This window comes from Schistocerca gregaria, chromosome 2 (assembly GCF_023897955.1).
Source record: "Schistocerca gregaria isolate iqSchGreg1 chromosome 2, iqSchGreg1.2, whole genome shotgun sequence".
NCBI lineage: Eukaryota > Metazoa > Arthropoda > Insecta > Orthoptera > Acrididae > Schistocerca > Schistocerca gregaria.
In genome coordinates, this window is record NC_064921.1 from 286,038,617 (window position 1) to 286,052,402 (window position 13,786).

General features: G+C 46.4%; 1 pseudogene; it reads right to left on the reverse strand.

The window, feature by feature from the left end:
- Window positions 1-2,556: 2,556 nt before the first annotated feature.
- LOC126337346 (5S ribosomal RNA) lies at window positions 2,557-2,674 on the reverse strand (annotated as a pseudogene).
- Window positions 2,675-13,786: the final 11,112 nt, after the last annotated feature.

Consider the following 13,786-nt stretch of genomic DNA (forward strand, 5'->3'; position numbering starts at 1 on the left):
TAAAATGTCAAGTACTTCCTTAAGTTGACTCAACATTAGAACTGTCTTAGAAGTGAAGAATAACTGCATTAAAACTTCTTGCACGACGTGGCATTTTCTCTCGTAGCTCAGTGTCAATGACGTCATGACTCTCGAACTATGTGTCGTACAATGACATACAGGGTGCACATGAAGTCCGGGAACACTTTCAATTATTTATTGCACAAGAAAGTATTGATGTCATACATATTGCATTTTGAAGAGAAACGCTGAAAGTGTTTTTTTTTTTTTTTTTTTTTTTTTTTTTTTTTTTTTTTTTTTAAATACAGACATTCGATATGCGAACCATGAGTGACACGGCAGATGTCAATACGGTAATAGAAGTCTTGCCGCCGGCCGAAGTGGCCGAGCGGTTCTAGGCCTACAGTACGGACCTGGCGACCGCTACGGTCGCAGGTTCGAATCCTGCCTTGGGCATGGATGTGTGTGATGTGAAAATGGTTCAAATGGCTCAGAGCACTGTGAGACTTAACATCGATCGTCATCAGTCCCCTAGAACTTAGAACTACCTAAACCTAACTAACCTAAGGACAGCACACAACACCCAGTCATCACGAGGCAGAGAAAATCCCTGACCCCGCCGGGAATCGAACCCGGGAACCCGCCCGCGGTGTAATGTCCTTAGGTTAGTTAGGTTTAAGTAGTTCTAAGTTCTAGGGGACTGATGACCTCAGAAGTTAAGTCCCATAGTGCTCAGAGCCATATGAACCGTTTTTTTTTTTTTTTTTTTTTTTTTTTTTTTTTTTTTTTTTAAATCTTGCCATCCCCTTCCAAGCAAGGCATCGTCGACTGTGGCAGTCGCTTCCCGTGTTCTCTCCCGGAGCTCTGCTACATCACGTGGCGGAGGCGGTACATACACCGGATCATTAATGTGTCCCCACAGGTAAAAGTCACACGGAGTGAGATGTGGTGATCGGGGAAGCCATTTCATGAAACAGTTGTCCCCTTCTGTAGCACGGCCGATCCATCGATGAGGCACCTCCGTGTTCAGTTGCTCCAATTTGAATGGTTTAATAGACAGCTTCTGTCGCAGGACTTTCCACACTGTCACTGGAGCCATTTCGAGTTCACGGGATGCACGATGCAGCGATTTATTTGGACTCCTTTCGAATGTCACTTCACTCACACTGGGACGTCCGCTTCTGTTTGCCGGGCACAAGCAACCCGTCGTTAACGAATTTGTTGTGCCAGTGGTAAAATGTTCTTTCTTGTTGGTGTCTTCTAAACATCCGTTGAACAGCTGTAGCTCACTTGCTTATGTCGAACTCCAACACACAGAAAGCTCGCTCTGAACCTGAACTCTCCATGTTTGCGACTAGCGCTGACTATCGACAAATTACCAAAAATGCGCTGTGGTGGTATACACGAAAAAAAAAACTTTCAGGGTTGCTCTTCAAAATGACATTTGTGTGTTATCTGTACAATGTTTGCTTCTTGTGCTATAAATAATTGAGAGTGTTCCCGGACTTTATGTACACCCTCTATTTGTGTAGATATATTCAGTGCCACATGTGAGTAATGTCAGCGATGTTTCGAATAGAGTCAGTAGGAAATAGGTAATAAATTTAAAAGCCTACATGATGCCGCAGTTGTTCACGCGTCTCATTGTTTGACATCGTATCTCCTAAACTACGATAAGTAAGCGGTTCTTACACCCACAGTGATGGTTGCTTGACAGTAAGGGATTTGTGTACCGAATTTAGTTGAAATCAGTTAGGACAAGATGTGAATAAAACACACACACATACACACACACCATACATACATATACAGACATGCGCGCGCGCGCAAGCGCGCACACAGATATTTTTGTAATGTGTATAGACGAATAATGATTCGACGTCACTCCCACATACGGTAAGCACCTCAGAGAAACATCTGACAGCATGTATAATAAAAACGCCTTCAGTCAAAATTTTTTCGTCTGTTATTGAACTACACGATGTTTTTCGGACCTTGCCGGTCCATCAACAGATGCAAACCGTCTTAATACAAAGTTTGCTTCTGCCTCTGACTGAGGTGTTTTAATGTGTATTCCTGTTAGGAGAATGCGGAAAATATGGCGAGAAACAAAGTGAATACTGTGAATAGTCAAGGAAGACTATTTTTAATCTTTTAAAGCGAGAGAAGTTTATCCTTTGTGCCATAGCACACCACTTCACTCAAGGTGCACAGTTGTTTATATATTTTAAAAACGCTTCGCAGATGTGTAAGTTTCCAATTGAAGGCCGTACAGTCCACAGGCAGTAAGTCAGGTAGGCAAACCCGCTGACAGCACTGAGGCAATCATCTCACCAACGCACCAGGTCCAAAATAAAATTAAAAAACTCCTTCAGAGCAGGCCATGAAGGCTCAACGGTACTGACCGGCAGCGGTGTCATCCTCAGACCACAGGCGTCACTGGATGCGGATATGGAGGGCATGTGGTCAGCACACCGCTCTCCCGGCCGTATGTCATTTCCGAGATTTGTCAATTAGCTCTTCACTTTGCCTCACAAGGGCTGAGTGCAGCCCGTCTGCCAACAGCGCTCGGCAGACCGGATGATCGCCCATCCAAGTACTTTCCCAGCCCGACAGAGCTTAACTGCGGTGATCTGACGGGAACCGGTGTTACGACTGCGGCAAGGCCGTTGGCTAGGTTTAAAATACCCGTTTGGTAAAAAACTTTGTTGTGCCGGGTAAAGAAGCCCGTAACTGCCTGCTGTTCATCCCCGTCCGACAGGAATCGTCGAGTGAAAAACTATGACAGCGATCAGCATATGTGGAAGGCCACATTATGAGCTGTCACACTTATTGATTTCGTAGCTAATTTTCCCCTTTCATTAGTGGTGTAAGGCCAGACTTGCGTTTATGACTGATTTGCTAATGGACAAGCAGTCTGATACCACTCATCAATAAATAAATGTTATGCCTGTTCAACATAAGACGCTTATCGTAATGCTTATTGCAACTTCTTCAGAGTCGGGCATTTTAATTGGACCGTCACAATACGTACACTCATTAATGACATCTGTCATAAATAATCCACCACGGTTGAGAAGAACAGTGATGTCCATACCTGCAGCAGTAGAGGACAAATGACCATTACTACCCATTATTCAAGCTGTCAGTGGCTCAGAAAGTAGTTCAGTTTGCAGCACCTGACATTTTTGTTCATTTGCCCAATACCATAAAATGTCTGACAGATAGCAAACCGTTTTAACTACAACCCAAAATCATTTCTCCTGGACTACTAATCAGTTATTCAAAATGACAGTCTCAATCGCATTATTTATTTTGCCGCCAACTGGTTTCAACCCGCGATGGAGTCATCTTCAGGGCAATTTACACCATTTGGTAGCTCGCTGGAGTCGTTACAGGCAGGGTGACGACTCCAGCGAGCGACCAAATGGTGTAAATTGCCCTGAAGATGACCCCATCGCGGGTTGAAACAGATTGGTGGCAAAATAAATAATGCGATTGTGACTGTCATTTTGAGTAATTGATTATAAGTAAATTAATCGCTATTTATCTCCATACAAATATGTTGTCTAAAAATCCTGGAGTACTCCTTCGATTCCATGGACCGATTTCTATTAAAAATTGGTAGGCTGTAAAAAACAAGAAAGAAGAAACCAACAATTGGAATCGTAGGGGTATGAATAGGACTAAAATATAAAGCCTTCATTAATGAGCTGGCCGTCGTGGCAGAGCGATTCTAGGCGCTATAGTCTGGAACCACGAGACCGCTACGGTCGCAGGTTCGAATCCTGCCTCTGGCATGGATGTGTGTGATGTCCTTACGTTAGTTAGGTTTAAGTAGTTCTAAGTTCTAGGGGACTGATGACCTCAGAAGTTAAGTCCCAAATGACTGACTTAATAAGAGGTCAGTCATGTTACTAATTGTGTCAATCGAGGATGAGAAATACAATGACGGTCAAGCTGCACGTAATCTGAGGAGACATAAGCCATGGGATACCTCCTAACATCGTGTCGGACCTCCTTTTGCCCGGGGTAGTGCAGCAACTAGACGTGGCACGGAGTTAACAAAAATGGTTCAAATGGCTCTGAGCACTATGGGACTTAACTACTATGGTCATCAGTCCCCTAGAACTTAGAACTACTTAAACCTAACTAACCTAAGGACATCACACAACACCCAGCCATCACGAGGCAGGGAAAATCCCTGACCCCGCCGGGAATCGAACCCGGGAACTCGCGCGTGGGAAGCGAGAACGCTACCGCACGATCACGAGATGCGGGCGGAGTCAACAAGCCGCAGAAAGTCCCCTGCAGAAATACTGAGCCATGCTGCCTCTATAGCCGTCCATACCTGCGAAAGTGTTGACGGTGCTGCCTGCACAAACTGACCTCTTCATTGTGACCCATAATGTTCGATGGGATTCATGTCGGGCGATCAGGGTGGCCAAAACATTCGCTCGAATTGTCCAGAATGTTCTTCAAAGTAATCGTCAATTATTGTGGACCAATGACATGGCACACTGTCATCGGCGAAAATTCTATCATTGTCTGGGAACGTGATGTCCATGAAGAGCTGCAAATGATCTCCAAGTAAAGGAACATAATCAGTTCATGTCATTGATCGGTTCAATTTCCATACAAACACAACCCACACCATTTCTCAGCCACCTCCACCAGCTTGCATAGTGCCTTGTCGACAGCTTGGGTCCATGGTTTCGTGTGTTCTGCGCCACAGCTGAACCCCACCATTAGACCTTACAAACTGAAATCTAGACTCATCTGACCACGCCACGGTTTTCCAGTCCCCTACGGTCCAGCCTATGCCGTCACAAGCCCAGGAGAGGCGCTGCAGGCGATGTTGTGCTGTTAGCAGAGGCACTCGCATCGGTCGTAGGCTGCCATAGCCCATTAATGCCATATTTCGCCGTACTGTCCTAACAGATACGTTCGTCGTACGTCCCACATTGATTTCTGCGGTTATTTCATGCGGTTTTGCTTGTCTGTTAGCACTGACAACACTGTGCAAACGCCACTGCTCCGGTCCGCGGTGAGAGTTAATGACTGAAATTTATTATTCTTGACCAATCTTGACACTTTGGATCTCAGAATACTGAATTCCCTAACGATTTCGGAAATGGAACGCTCCATTCGTCCAGCGCCAGCCACCACTCCACGTTCAATTTCTGTTAATTCACGTCGTGTGGCTATACTCACGTCAGATACCTTTTCACATGAATCAGCCGAGTACTACAACAGCTCTTGCATACCTCATGTACGCTGTATTACTGCGAGCTGTGTATGTACACATCGCTCTCTCGTGACTCTTGTCACATCACTGTCTATCCAGCTAAGCTCGTACTGGTGGCAACGACAGGAGTGGGTAGCGTGTACTAATTCGGAGTTTCCGGCAGTCGGATCCCGCGAAAGGACGTCCAATGGACGGTGTAGAAAAAGCAGGAAAACCCGAATCAAGCGGATACCGTGGTGGCGCCAGACGACAGCAAGAAAAGCAGGCGCGAGCGCCGCCTCGCTTCCGCCATTGCGGCAGAGCGCGTTTGAATACAATTTCGGTTCCGCGCTGTGGTCGCGCCTGTAATTACACAGCCATTCCTCGCGTCGAGCAAATCGCTACGCGTAATGCCTAGCAATAGGCGCGGCGGTACCGAGTCGCAAATTGCGGTCTTTCGACAGAGCTGCTTCTGCCGCCCGTCTGGACACTGTTTCACTATATTCCACAAATCATTTTTTTCACTTTCGCTCTCAGTTAGTTCCTTTAGCAGACAAGTAACTGCTTTCCCTCAGTTTGTATATCAAGGCACATCCACTCTAACTTACGGAAACTTCAGAGCTAATTTGCAAAACTACAACGTTCCGTTTTTTGGGAAAGTCACTTTAAGTGCAAATGCCTGACAAAAAAGTAAAGCATACAGAACACATGGTTGGCTGTCAGTGTTCACGTTTAGTGTTGTTACCAGGGTTGGCAGGGTATACAGAGTGAATCAGCTGCCCCTACCGATGGGTTATCTCCAACCTTCAGTGCCTTCAAATACCAAGTGCAAGATTTTCGTATTCTCTCGTTCGCTATGCGCAAACTATTGCTCCTTCAGAAAAAGTATACTGGACATTTTTGTAGGAAATCTAATGCAGTTGAATTTTGTGCAGTTATACGTTTTCACGAGATGTCATCGTTTTCGAATTATTCAAGAAAAACGTACAAATGTGACCTTCAAACTCGATTTTTTTAATATCTAGAGAACTGTGGCCTCTAACAAAACGTATCCCAGTACAATGAAATTCCAACAAAAAGGTTATGTTCGTTTTTCCTGCACTACTAACGGTTTGCACATAGAGAGGAAGAGAATGTCGTGATTGGTTTTTAAGGCCGTTGTAGGTTGCATAAAACTCAGCGGTATGGGCAGCTGGATAGCTCCGTATAAAGGTCATGGACAGCATGGGATGTTTTTGAGCGACACAGATGGACTCGGAGATGCTGCGTACTTACGCGAGACAGCGTTATCAGCGACTGACATAGTTTGCTAGGGGCCACATTGTGGGTCTTCATTTGGCTGGCTCGTCAAATTGTGCAATATCCAGGTTTGTACGGCATTCGGATGTCACAGAGGGCGATGATGGACTGCATGGATACGTGAGGGTAGGCTAAATGTTGTCAAGATTCCAGGAAGCACATCGTAGCCCGTTCACATCTGGACCTTCAATTCGAGAACAAGTAATGGACTGCCTGCAACATTTGAAAAAAAAAACTTTTATTGGCCAAGAGAGCATTAATTTATATTTATTATTGACAATCGGTTTCGACAGCTGAAACTGTCATCTGCTGATCTTCAAACAATTTTTGGTTCTAAATCGCGTTCCATTACTCATGCCATGTCGTCAGTACAGTGGAAAATATACAGCTCATTACTCGTATGTTTGTCAAAAGTAAAATTATATACAGGCATGCTGGTACATGTGGTTCTCTACTGAGGCTTGTTAGTTCTTATAGTGCACGATACATAGTAAAAATACATATTTGTACAAATGTTTACGTTTATAAGACAAGTTGTATACATCATGGATACAACTCAGTCAAAGTATATAGTGCACCGTATACTTCGACTGAGGTGCACAAGGTGCTTTTTATTAACCTATGTATAATGTGCTGTATATTCTGCACCATAATGACGAGATGGCATGATTGATAAACTCAGAATGGAACACGATTTATAACCAAAAATCTTTTTAACATCAGTGGGTGACGGATTCAACTGTTGAGACTGTTAAGCCACAGTCACTAAAACAATGACATTTTTAAAAGGCGTTAATTTCTATTAATTGCTTATTCTGTACATATATATATGTAATAATGAGTAGTGAACATTGGATTATCACTTTATACTGTATTTATAAGAATATTCAGATTGCCGTAATGCTTCAATGTAAGTAAACTTCTTGCACTAAGCTGTTACAATTCGTCTGCTACGTTCACGCACTCTGTCAACCGCCTTTAAATGTTGTAAATACGTAGCACTTTCTCGTTAGTGTTTACGTTTTAACAAGAGACATGTTCGTAGAAGTGTGACAGTCTCGCCTTTTAGCGCTTTGTAAACTCACTATTGATCCCTTTTTGTATGCTACGCTTATGTACAACCAGGCAATTGAAGCGACGTCCTGTTTGCAGATTAGTCTTATGTTAGTGTCAAATGAGAGGGCATCGTCTTTGTAAGATTTCGTTAGCAGAACACAGAACGGTTGCGTGCTGTCTTCTAGTTTCGGGCAGCTTTCGCCACGCTGTTAGTTAAATGGACGTATTTTTAGTTGTTAGACTTTGAACCGTTGTTCGCAAAATGATCATTGTATTCGTGCGGAACGTAATGCAAGAGTATACAATATCTGTCACCCCGCTGCAGTTTTCATCTGGATTTCGTTAAGGTGTGAAATGACTGATCAATCAAAAATTGTCATGACGTCTTATGACCCGTTTTTGCTGTTTTTGCTTCAATTTACTGGTTTTAGCGTATTTTCGTACTATTTGAAAGAAGTATGGTTGCAATTATTAATGCGTCTTTCCAGGTTTGTGCTTACTTGTGAAATTGACGGACCAGTGCGTCGAAAATATTTTACGTATGCGTTGATTGCTCTTGTTATTGCTGACATTCCACAGCTTTGAATGGGACAGGATTACTTTCAAGACTATAGTTTCTTGTTCCAGACTTTTTCGACTCTTGTATCAGCTCCTTCAGTTTGTGAGCTACTTTTTGGATCCTAATTTAAGCTTTCTCCAATGTATATTTCCTAAAAATACCATGAAGGTAAAATTAGAGATAGTGAAACGTCCCCTTAGAAAATTTTATGAATGACTGTGCTAATAAACCTCTAACATTATTTGCTTTTCAAACAGCTGAGCAGAACTGAACGTACTCAGACATTTCGCTCTTTAGCTATTCTGATCAACACTAAAGTGACACACAGTATTTTAAGCGCAAATCAATCTGACGTTCAATAATCCCTGTAAAACAATGGCCCTGACTCTCATTAACCTATACGTTTCACAAATCAGTTTCCTCACAAAAATCTTCGTTACTCGAACTACTGCAATACAGCGAGCGCCACTAATGCCAGCTAAATAAAAGATTCAAACTACTGAAGGGACTAACTATTGATAGGCATAGTTAGCAAATGAAAGATTTTGATAGGGAAGGAGCAATGTATTTACCTTAATAGTGTTCAAAAGTCATAATGTATATATCAATCCATGATATCCAATATTACAAATTTACTGTCCGAGGCTCGTGATCGTGCGGTAGCGTTCGATTCCCGGCGGAGTCAAGGATTTTCTCTGCCTCGTAATGACTGGGTGTTGTGTGACGTCCTTAGGTTAGTTAGGTTTAAGTAGTTCAAGTTCTAGGGGCCTGATGACCATAGATGTTAAGTCCCATAGTGCTCAGAGGCATTAGAAATTTACTGTCTCTGATGGACACACGTCCAGATCGTCCGCTCTCAAAATTCCGCCATGTCTCTCTCCACATCCACCACTGCTGGCGGCTCACCTCCAACTGCGCAACGCTACGCGCTGTTAACATCGAACTGCCCAACACTACAATAGCCAACAGCAATGCAAACCAGCCACAGACTGCACACAGCACAGCCAGTGATTTTGATACAGAGCGCTGCGTGGCGTTACCAATAAAAGAAAACCTATACAGCCTACTTACAATACTCCAGCTGCAAGGAGATTTGCCAACCACTGTACATCCCGCGACTGGAAAAGATAACGGACGAAGTGAGATTGGTACCCAACTTGCCCACTGCCAAACACCATCAAGTGGTTGTGAAGTATAGATGTAGACGTTTCCACTATTTCTGATGACCACTCACCCTTGTGGACGACGCTGGCAGGAGACAAAGCACTGGAGCCAAGAACGGAAGAATTTTTTTTGTGCTTCAAGGACATAGGAATTTATGAGGTCCTTGGGGCGGCGTGCAGTAGCTTCGTGCTAGCCGCACGTGTGCGGCGACAGGCCGCGTTCTGCGGAAACAATTACCCCTGTGGGTGGCCACTCGCCTTCTTTTTTCGGTCGGGCCGGGCCGTGTCGTAGTGCGTTATTTTGTAAGAGAGCAGGGCGGCGAGCGAGCGGCTCATGTCCCGCGCGTGCCTCTGGACCACAACAGGCCGGCCGCAGGAAGTCTAGCGGAGGGAGGAGCAAAACGACACGAAACGTGGAGAAAAAGACGAGGCGGCAGAGGAAGGAGGCATCCGGCCGGGTAATTGATAATCGCCCGCGGGCGGCGCCGGCGCGGCCGGCCACGGCCGGTCGTTTCGCCAGATTTAAGGACGCGACACGCCAAGGACTCGCGCCGCACGTCGTTACGCGCGGACGCAAATTACCCGCCGCGCCGCCCTGGGGGCGCTGCGTGCCCACCACGCTCGAAGGACGCGCACGCCACGCCGACGGCCCGGCGCGGCAGCCGCGCCCGTGCGCTCTCACCTGCGTCACCTGGAGACACCGTACACAACGAACAGTACCGATTCTTTAATCGTCACTAGTATCGAAAGAACACCGTCGATACTTGTCGCTGATAAAAGGATTTTAGTACATCTGTCACAGCTGCTTCTCACACTACCAGCTCTCAGAACTGTCCTATCTTTCCCGTATTCTCAATCGCAAGTATATGAAGATCAACCATTCGTTTGTCAATCAAGTCCACAGACTTAAGTACGCGATGAGCACATTTTTCCACAATAGACCTTCATAACGACGCTAAGTGTTTGGCACAGTCATACACTCCTGGAAATTGAAATAAGAACACCGTGAATTCATTGTCCCAGGAAGGGGAAACTTTATTGACACATTCCTGGGGTCAGATACATCACATGATCGCACTGACAGAACCACAGGCACATAGACACAGGCAACAGAGCATGCACAATGTTGGCATTAGTACAGTGTATATCCACCTTTCGCAGCAATGCAGGCTGCTATTCTCCCATGGAGACGATCGTAGAGATGCTGGATGTAGTCCTGTGGAACGGCTTGCCATGCCATTTCCACCTGGCGCCTCAGTTGGACCAGCGTTCGTGCTGGACGTGCAGACCGCGTGAGACGACGCTTCATCCAGTCCCAAACTTGCTCAATGGGGGACAGATCCGGAGATCTTGCTGGCCAGGGTAGTTGACTTACACCTTCTAGAGCACGTTGGGTGGCACGGGATACATGCGGACGTGCAAAGTATCCTGTTGGAACAGCAAGTTCCCTTGCCGGTCTAGGAATGGTAGAACTATGGGTTCGATGACGGTTTGGATGTACCGTGCACTATTCAGTGTCCCCTCGACGATCACCAGAAGTGTACGGCCAGTGTAGGAGATCGCTCCCCACACCATGATGCCGGGTGTTGGCCCTGTGTGCCTCGGTCGTATGCAGTCCTGATTGTGGCGCTCACCTGCACGGCGCCAAACACGCATACGACCATCATTGGCACCAAGGCAGAAGCGACTCTCATCGCTGAAGACGACACGTCTCCATTCGTCCCTCCATTCACGCGTATCGCGACACCACTCGAGGCGGGCTGCACGATGTTGGGGCGTGAGCGGAAGACGGCCTAACGGTGTGCGGGGCCGTAGCCCAGCTTCATGGAGACGGTTGCGAATGGTTCTCGCCGATACCCCAGGAGCAACAGTGTCCCTAATTTGCTGGGAAGTGGCGGTGCGGTCCCCTACGGCACTGCGTAGGATCCTACGGTCTTGGAGTGCATCCGTGCGTCGCTGCGGTCCGGTCCCAGGTCGAAGGGCACGTGCACCTTCCGCCGACCACTGGCGACAACATCGATGTACTGTGGAGACCTCACGCCCCACGTGCCCCGCATGCCCACTATACGCCCTCGCTCAAAGTCCGTCAACTGCACATACGGTTCACGTCCACGCTGTCGCGGCATGCTACCAGTGTTAAAGACTGCGATGGAGCTCCGTATGCCACGGCAAACTGGCTGACACTGACGGCGGCGGTGCACAAATGCTGTGCAGCTAGCGCCATTCGACGGCCAACACCGCGGTTCCTGGTGTGTCCTCTGTGCCGTGCGTGTGATCATTGCTTGTACAGCCCTCTCGCAGTGTCCGGAGCAAGTATGGTGGGTCTGACACACCGGTGTCAATGTGTTCTTTTTTCCATTTCCAGGAGTGTAGGTTGGAGAGCCACTGTTACTCACCATGGGACAACAATAATCAACGCATATGGATTTACATTGGTCAGATGAAACATTATGACTGCTGAGAACTTTTGACACTGCAGCGCGTCGCCGGCCGTAGTGGCCGAGCGGTTCTAGGCGCTACGGTCGCAGGTTCGAATCCTGCCTGGGGCAGGATGTGTGTGATGCCCTTAGGTAGGTTTAAGTAGTTCTAAGTTCTAGCGGACTGATGACCACAGCACTTGAGTCCCATAGTGCTCAGAGCCATTTGAACCATTTGAATTGCAGCGCATCAGCAATAGTGAATAATTTAATGATTATAAAGAATCCGCCTCGATTGCAAATAGAAACCGGATGTCGACCTAGGTTTCGTCGTGGATAACCGCGCTTTCTTCGGAACACACTGAAAGTTCAGGCAGTTTGTAGTTTTAGTGTGTTCCGAAGAAGTCTCGGTTATCCGCGCCGAAACCTAGGTCAACATCCGGTTTCTGTTTGGAGTCGAGTCGGTTTCTTTATATGGATTAAATTATGACTACCGCCCTCCGTCATGTTGCATGCCGTCTGGCGGCGCTGCGCGGCACTTGACGCGGTAACAAAAGTACGTAAGCGGAGAAGACGCGGACCGGGGCTCATCCTAGTGAAGATAAGGGCTGCAAATGGGAAAATCCACTGAGATAGGCGACTTTGACAAGGGGCAGATTATTATAATGCAAAGCCTGTTAATGAGTATCTCGAAAACGGCTAAGCTGGTCGAATGTTCAGATGCTACTGTCGTGGGCATCTACAGAAGGAGGCACTAAGTGGTTCAACATCCACGACTTTTCACATAACATGGGGTTTGGAGGCTTTTCTCCTCTGTAAAGTAGGATAGCCCGTGATTTGTGGTATATCTCCCAAAAGGGCACAACGCTGATCCACGCACGTTTCAGAGCACACTGTTTACCGTACATTGTTGAACATAGGGTTCCGCAGCAGACCACCTATACATGTCGATCCAACGACATCCTCATTTACTATTTCAATGGGGACGCGACCGTCTTGATTCGACCGTCGATCAATGGACACGTGTCGACTCTTCCAGTGAATCATATTTTTGATACGCTAAGTCTCCACAAACGGCGTCGAGGTGAAGCATGCAGCGTGCCATGAACGCAGACTGGTGGAAGCAGTATTATGGTACTGGAGACACTCTCCTGCGCTTGCGTGGGAGCTATGGTAGCAATCGAAGACACGCCGACAGCTGCGCACCACCCCCGACAGCGATTATATCTTTCAGCAGTATAATTGTCCGTGCCTCGGAGCCAGATTCGTGCTACAGTGGTTTGTGCAGCATAACAGTGAACTCACGTTGATGTCTCGGAGACAAAAATCGCCTGATGTAAATCCTATAGAACCCATCGGGACACTATTGGACGCCATCACCACGTACGCAAATCAGCGACCTGTTATTTACGGAAATTGCATGACCTATGCGTAGATATCTAATGGCCAAAACATTCACAAACCTACCAACTGTCGGACCCGTGATAAGCTGAATCAGTGATGTATTTCGTTGCAAATACAGACAAAGAAGCTATTACGCCTTGTCAGGTTAGTGTTCTCGAAACTCTGGTGCACAGGGCAAAAATCGCTGTTGACGAGAGCTCAAAAATGGCTCTGAGCACTATGGGACTTAACATCTGAGGTCATCAGTGCCCTAGACTTAGAACTACTAAAACCTAACTAACCTAAGGACATCATACACATCCACGCCCGAGGCAAGATTCGAACCTGCGACCGTAGCAGCAGCGCGGTTCCGGAATGAAACGCCTAGAACCGCTCGGCCACTGCGGCCGGCCTAACGAGAGTATTCTTTAGGACGAACTTCTACATTTGAAGAGAGTTTCTGAAGCCACCCGCTATTCTCCACAGCAGATACGTAAGGCACTATGAATAAAAACAACGCTGCACATTAGGAAAGCAGAAAAATACACGAAAAGTTTTAAATCAATGGCTTTCCTGCCGTACGTGGGAAACTTATCGACGAAAATTGAACTGATCCTCATTAAACACAAAGTAAACGTAATTATTCGTCTTCCACCTAAGACAGCAGACTCCTGGGTTACAT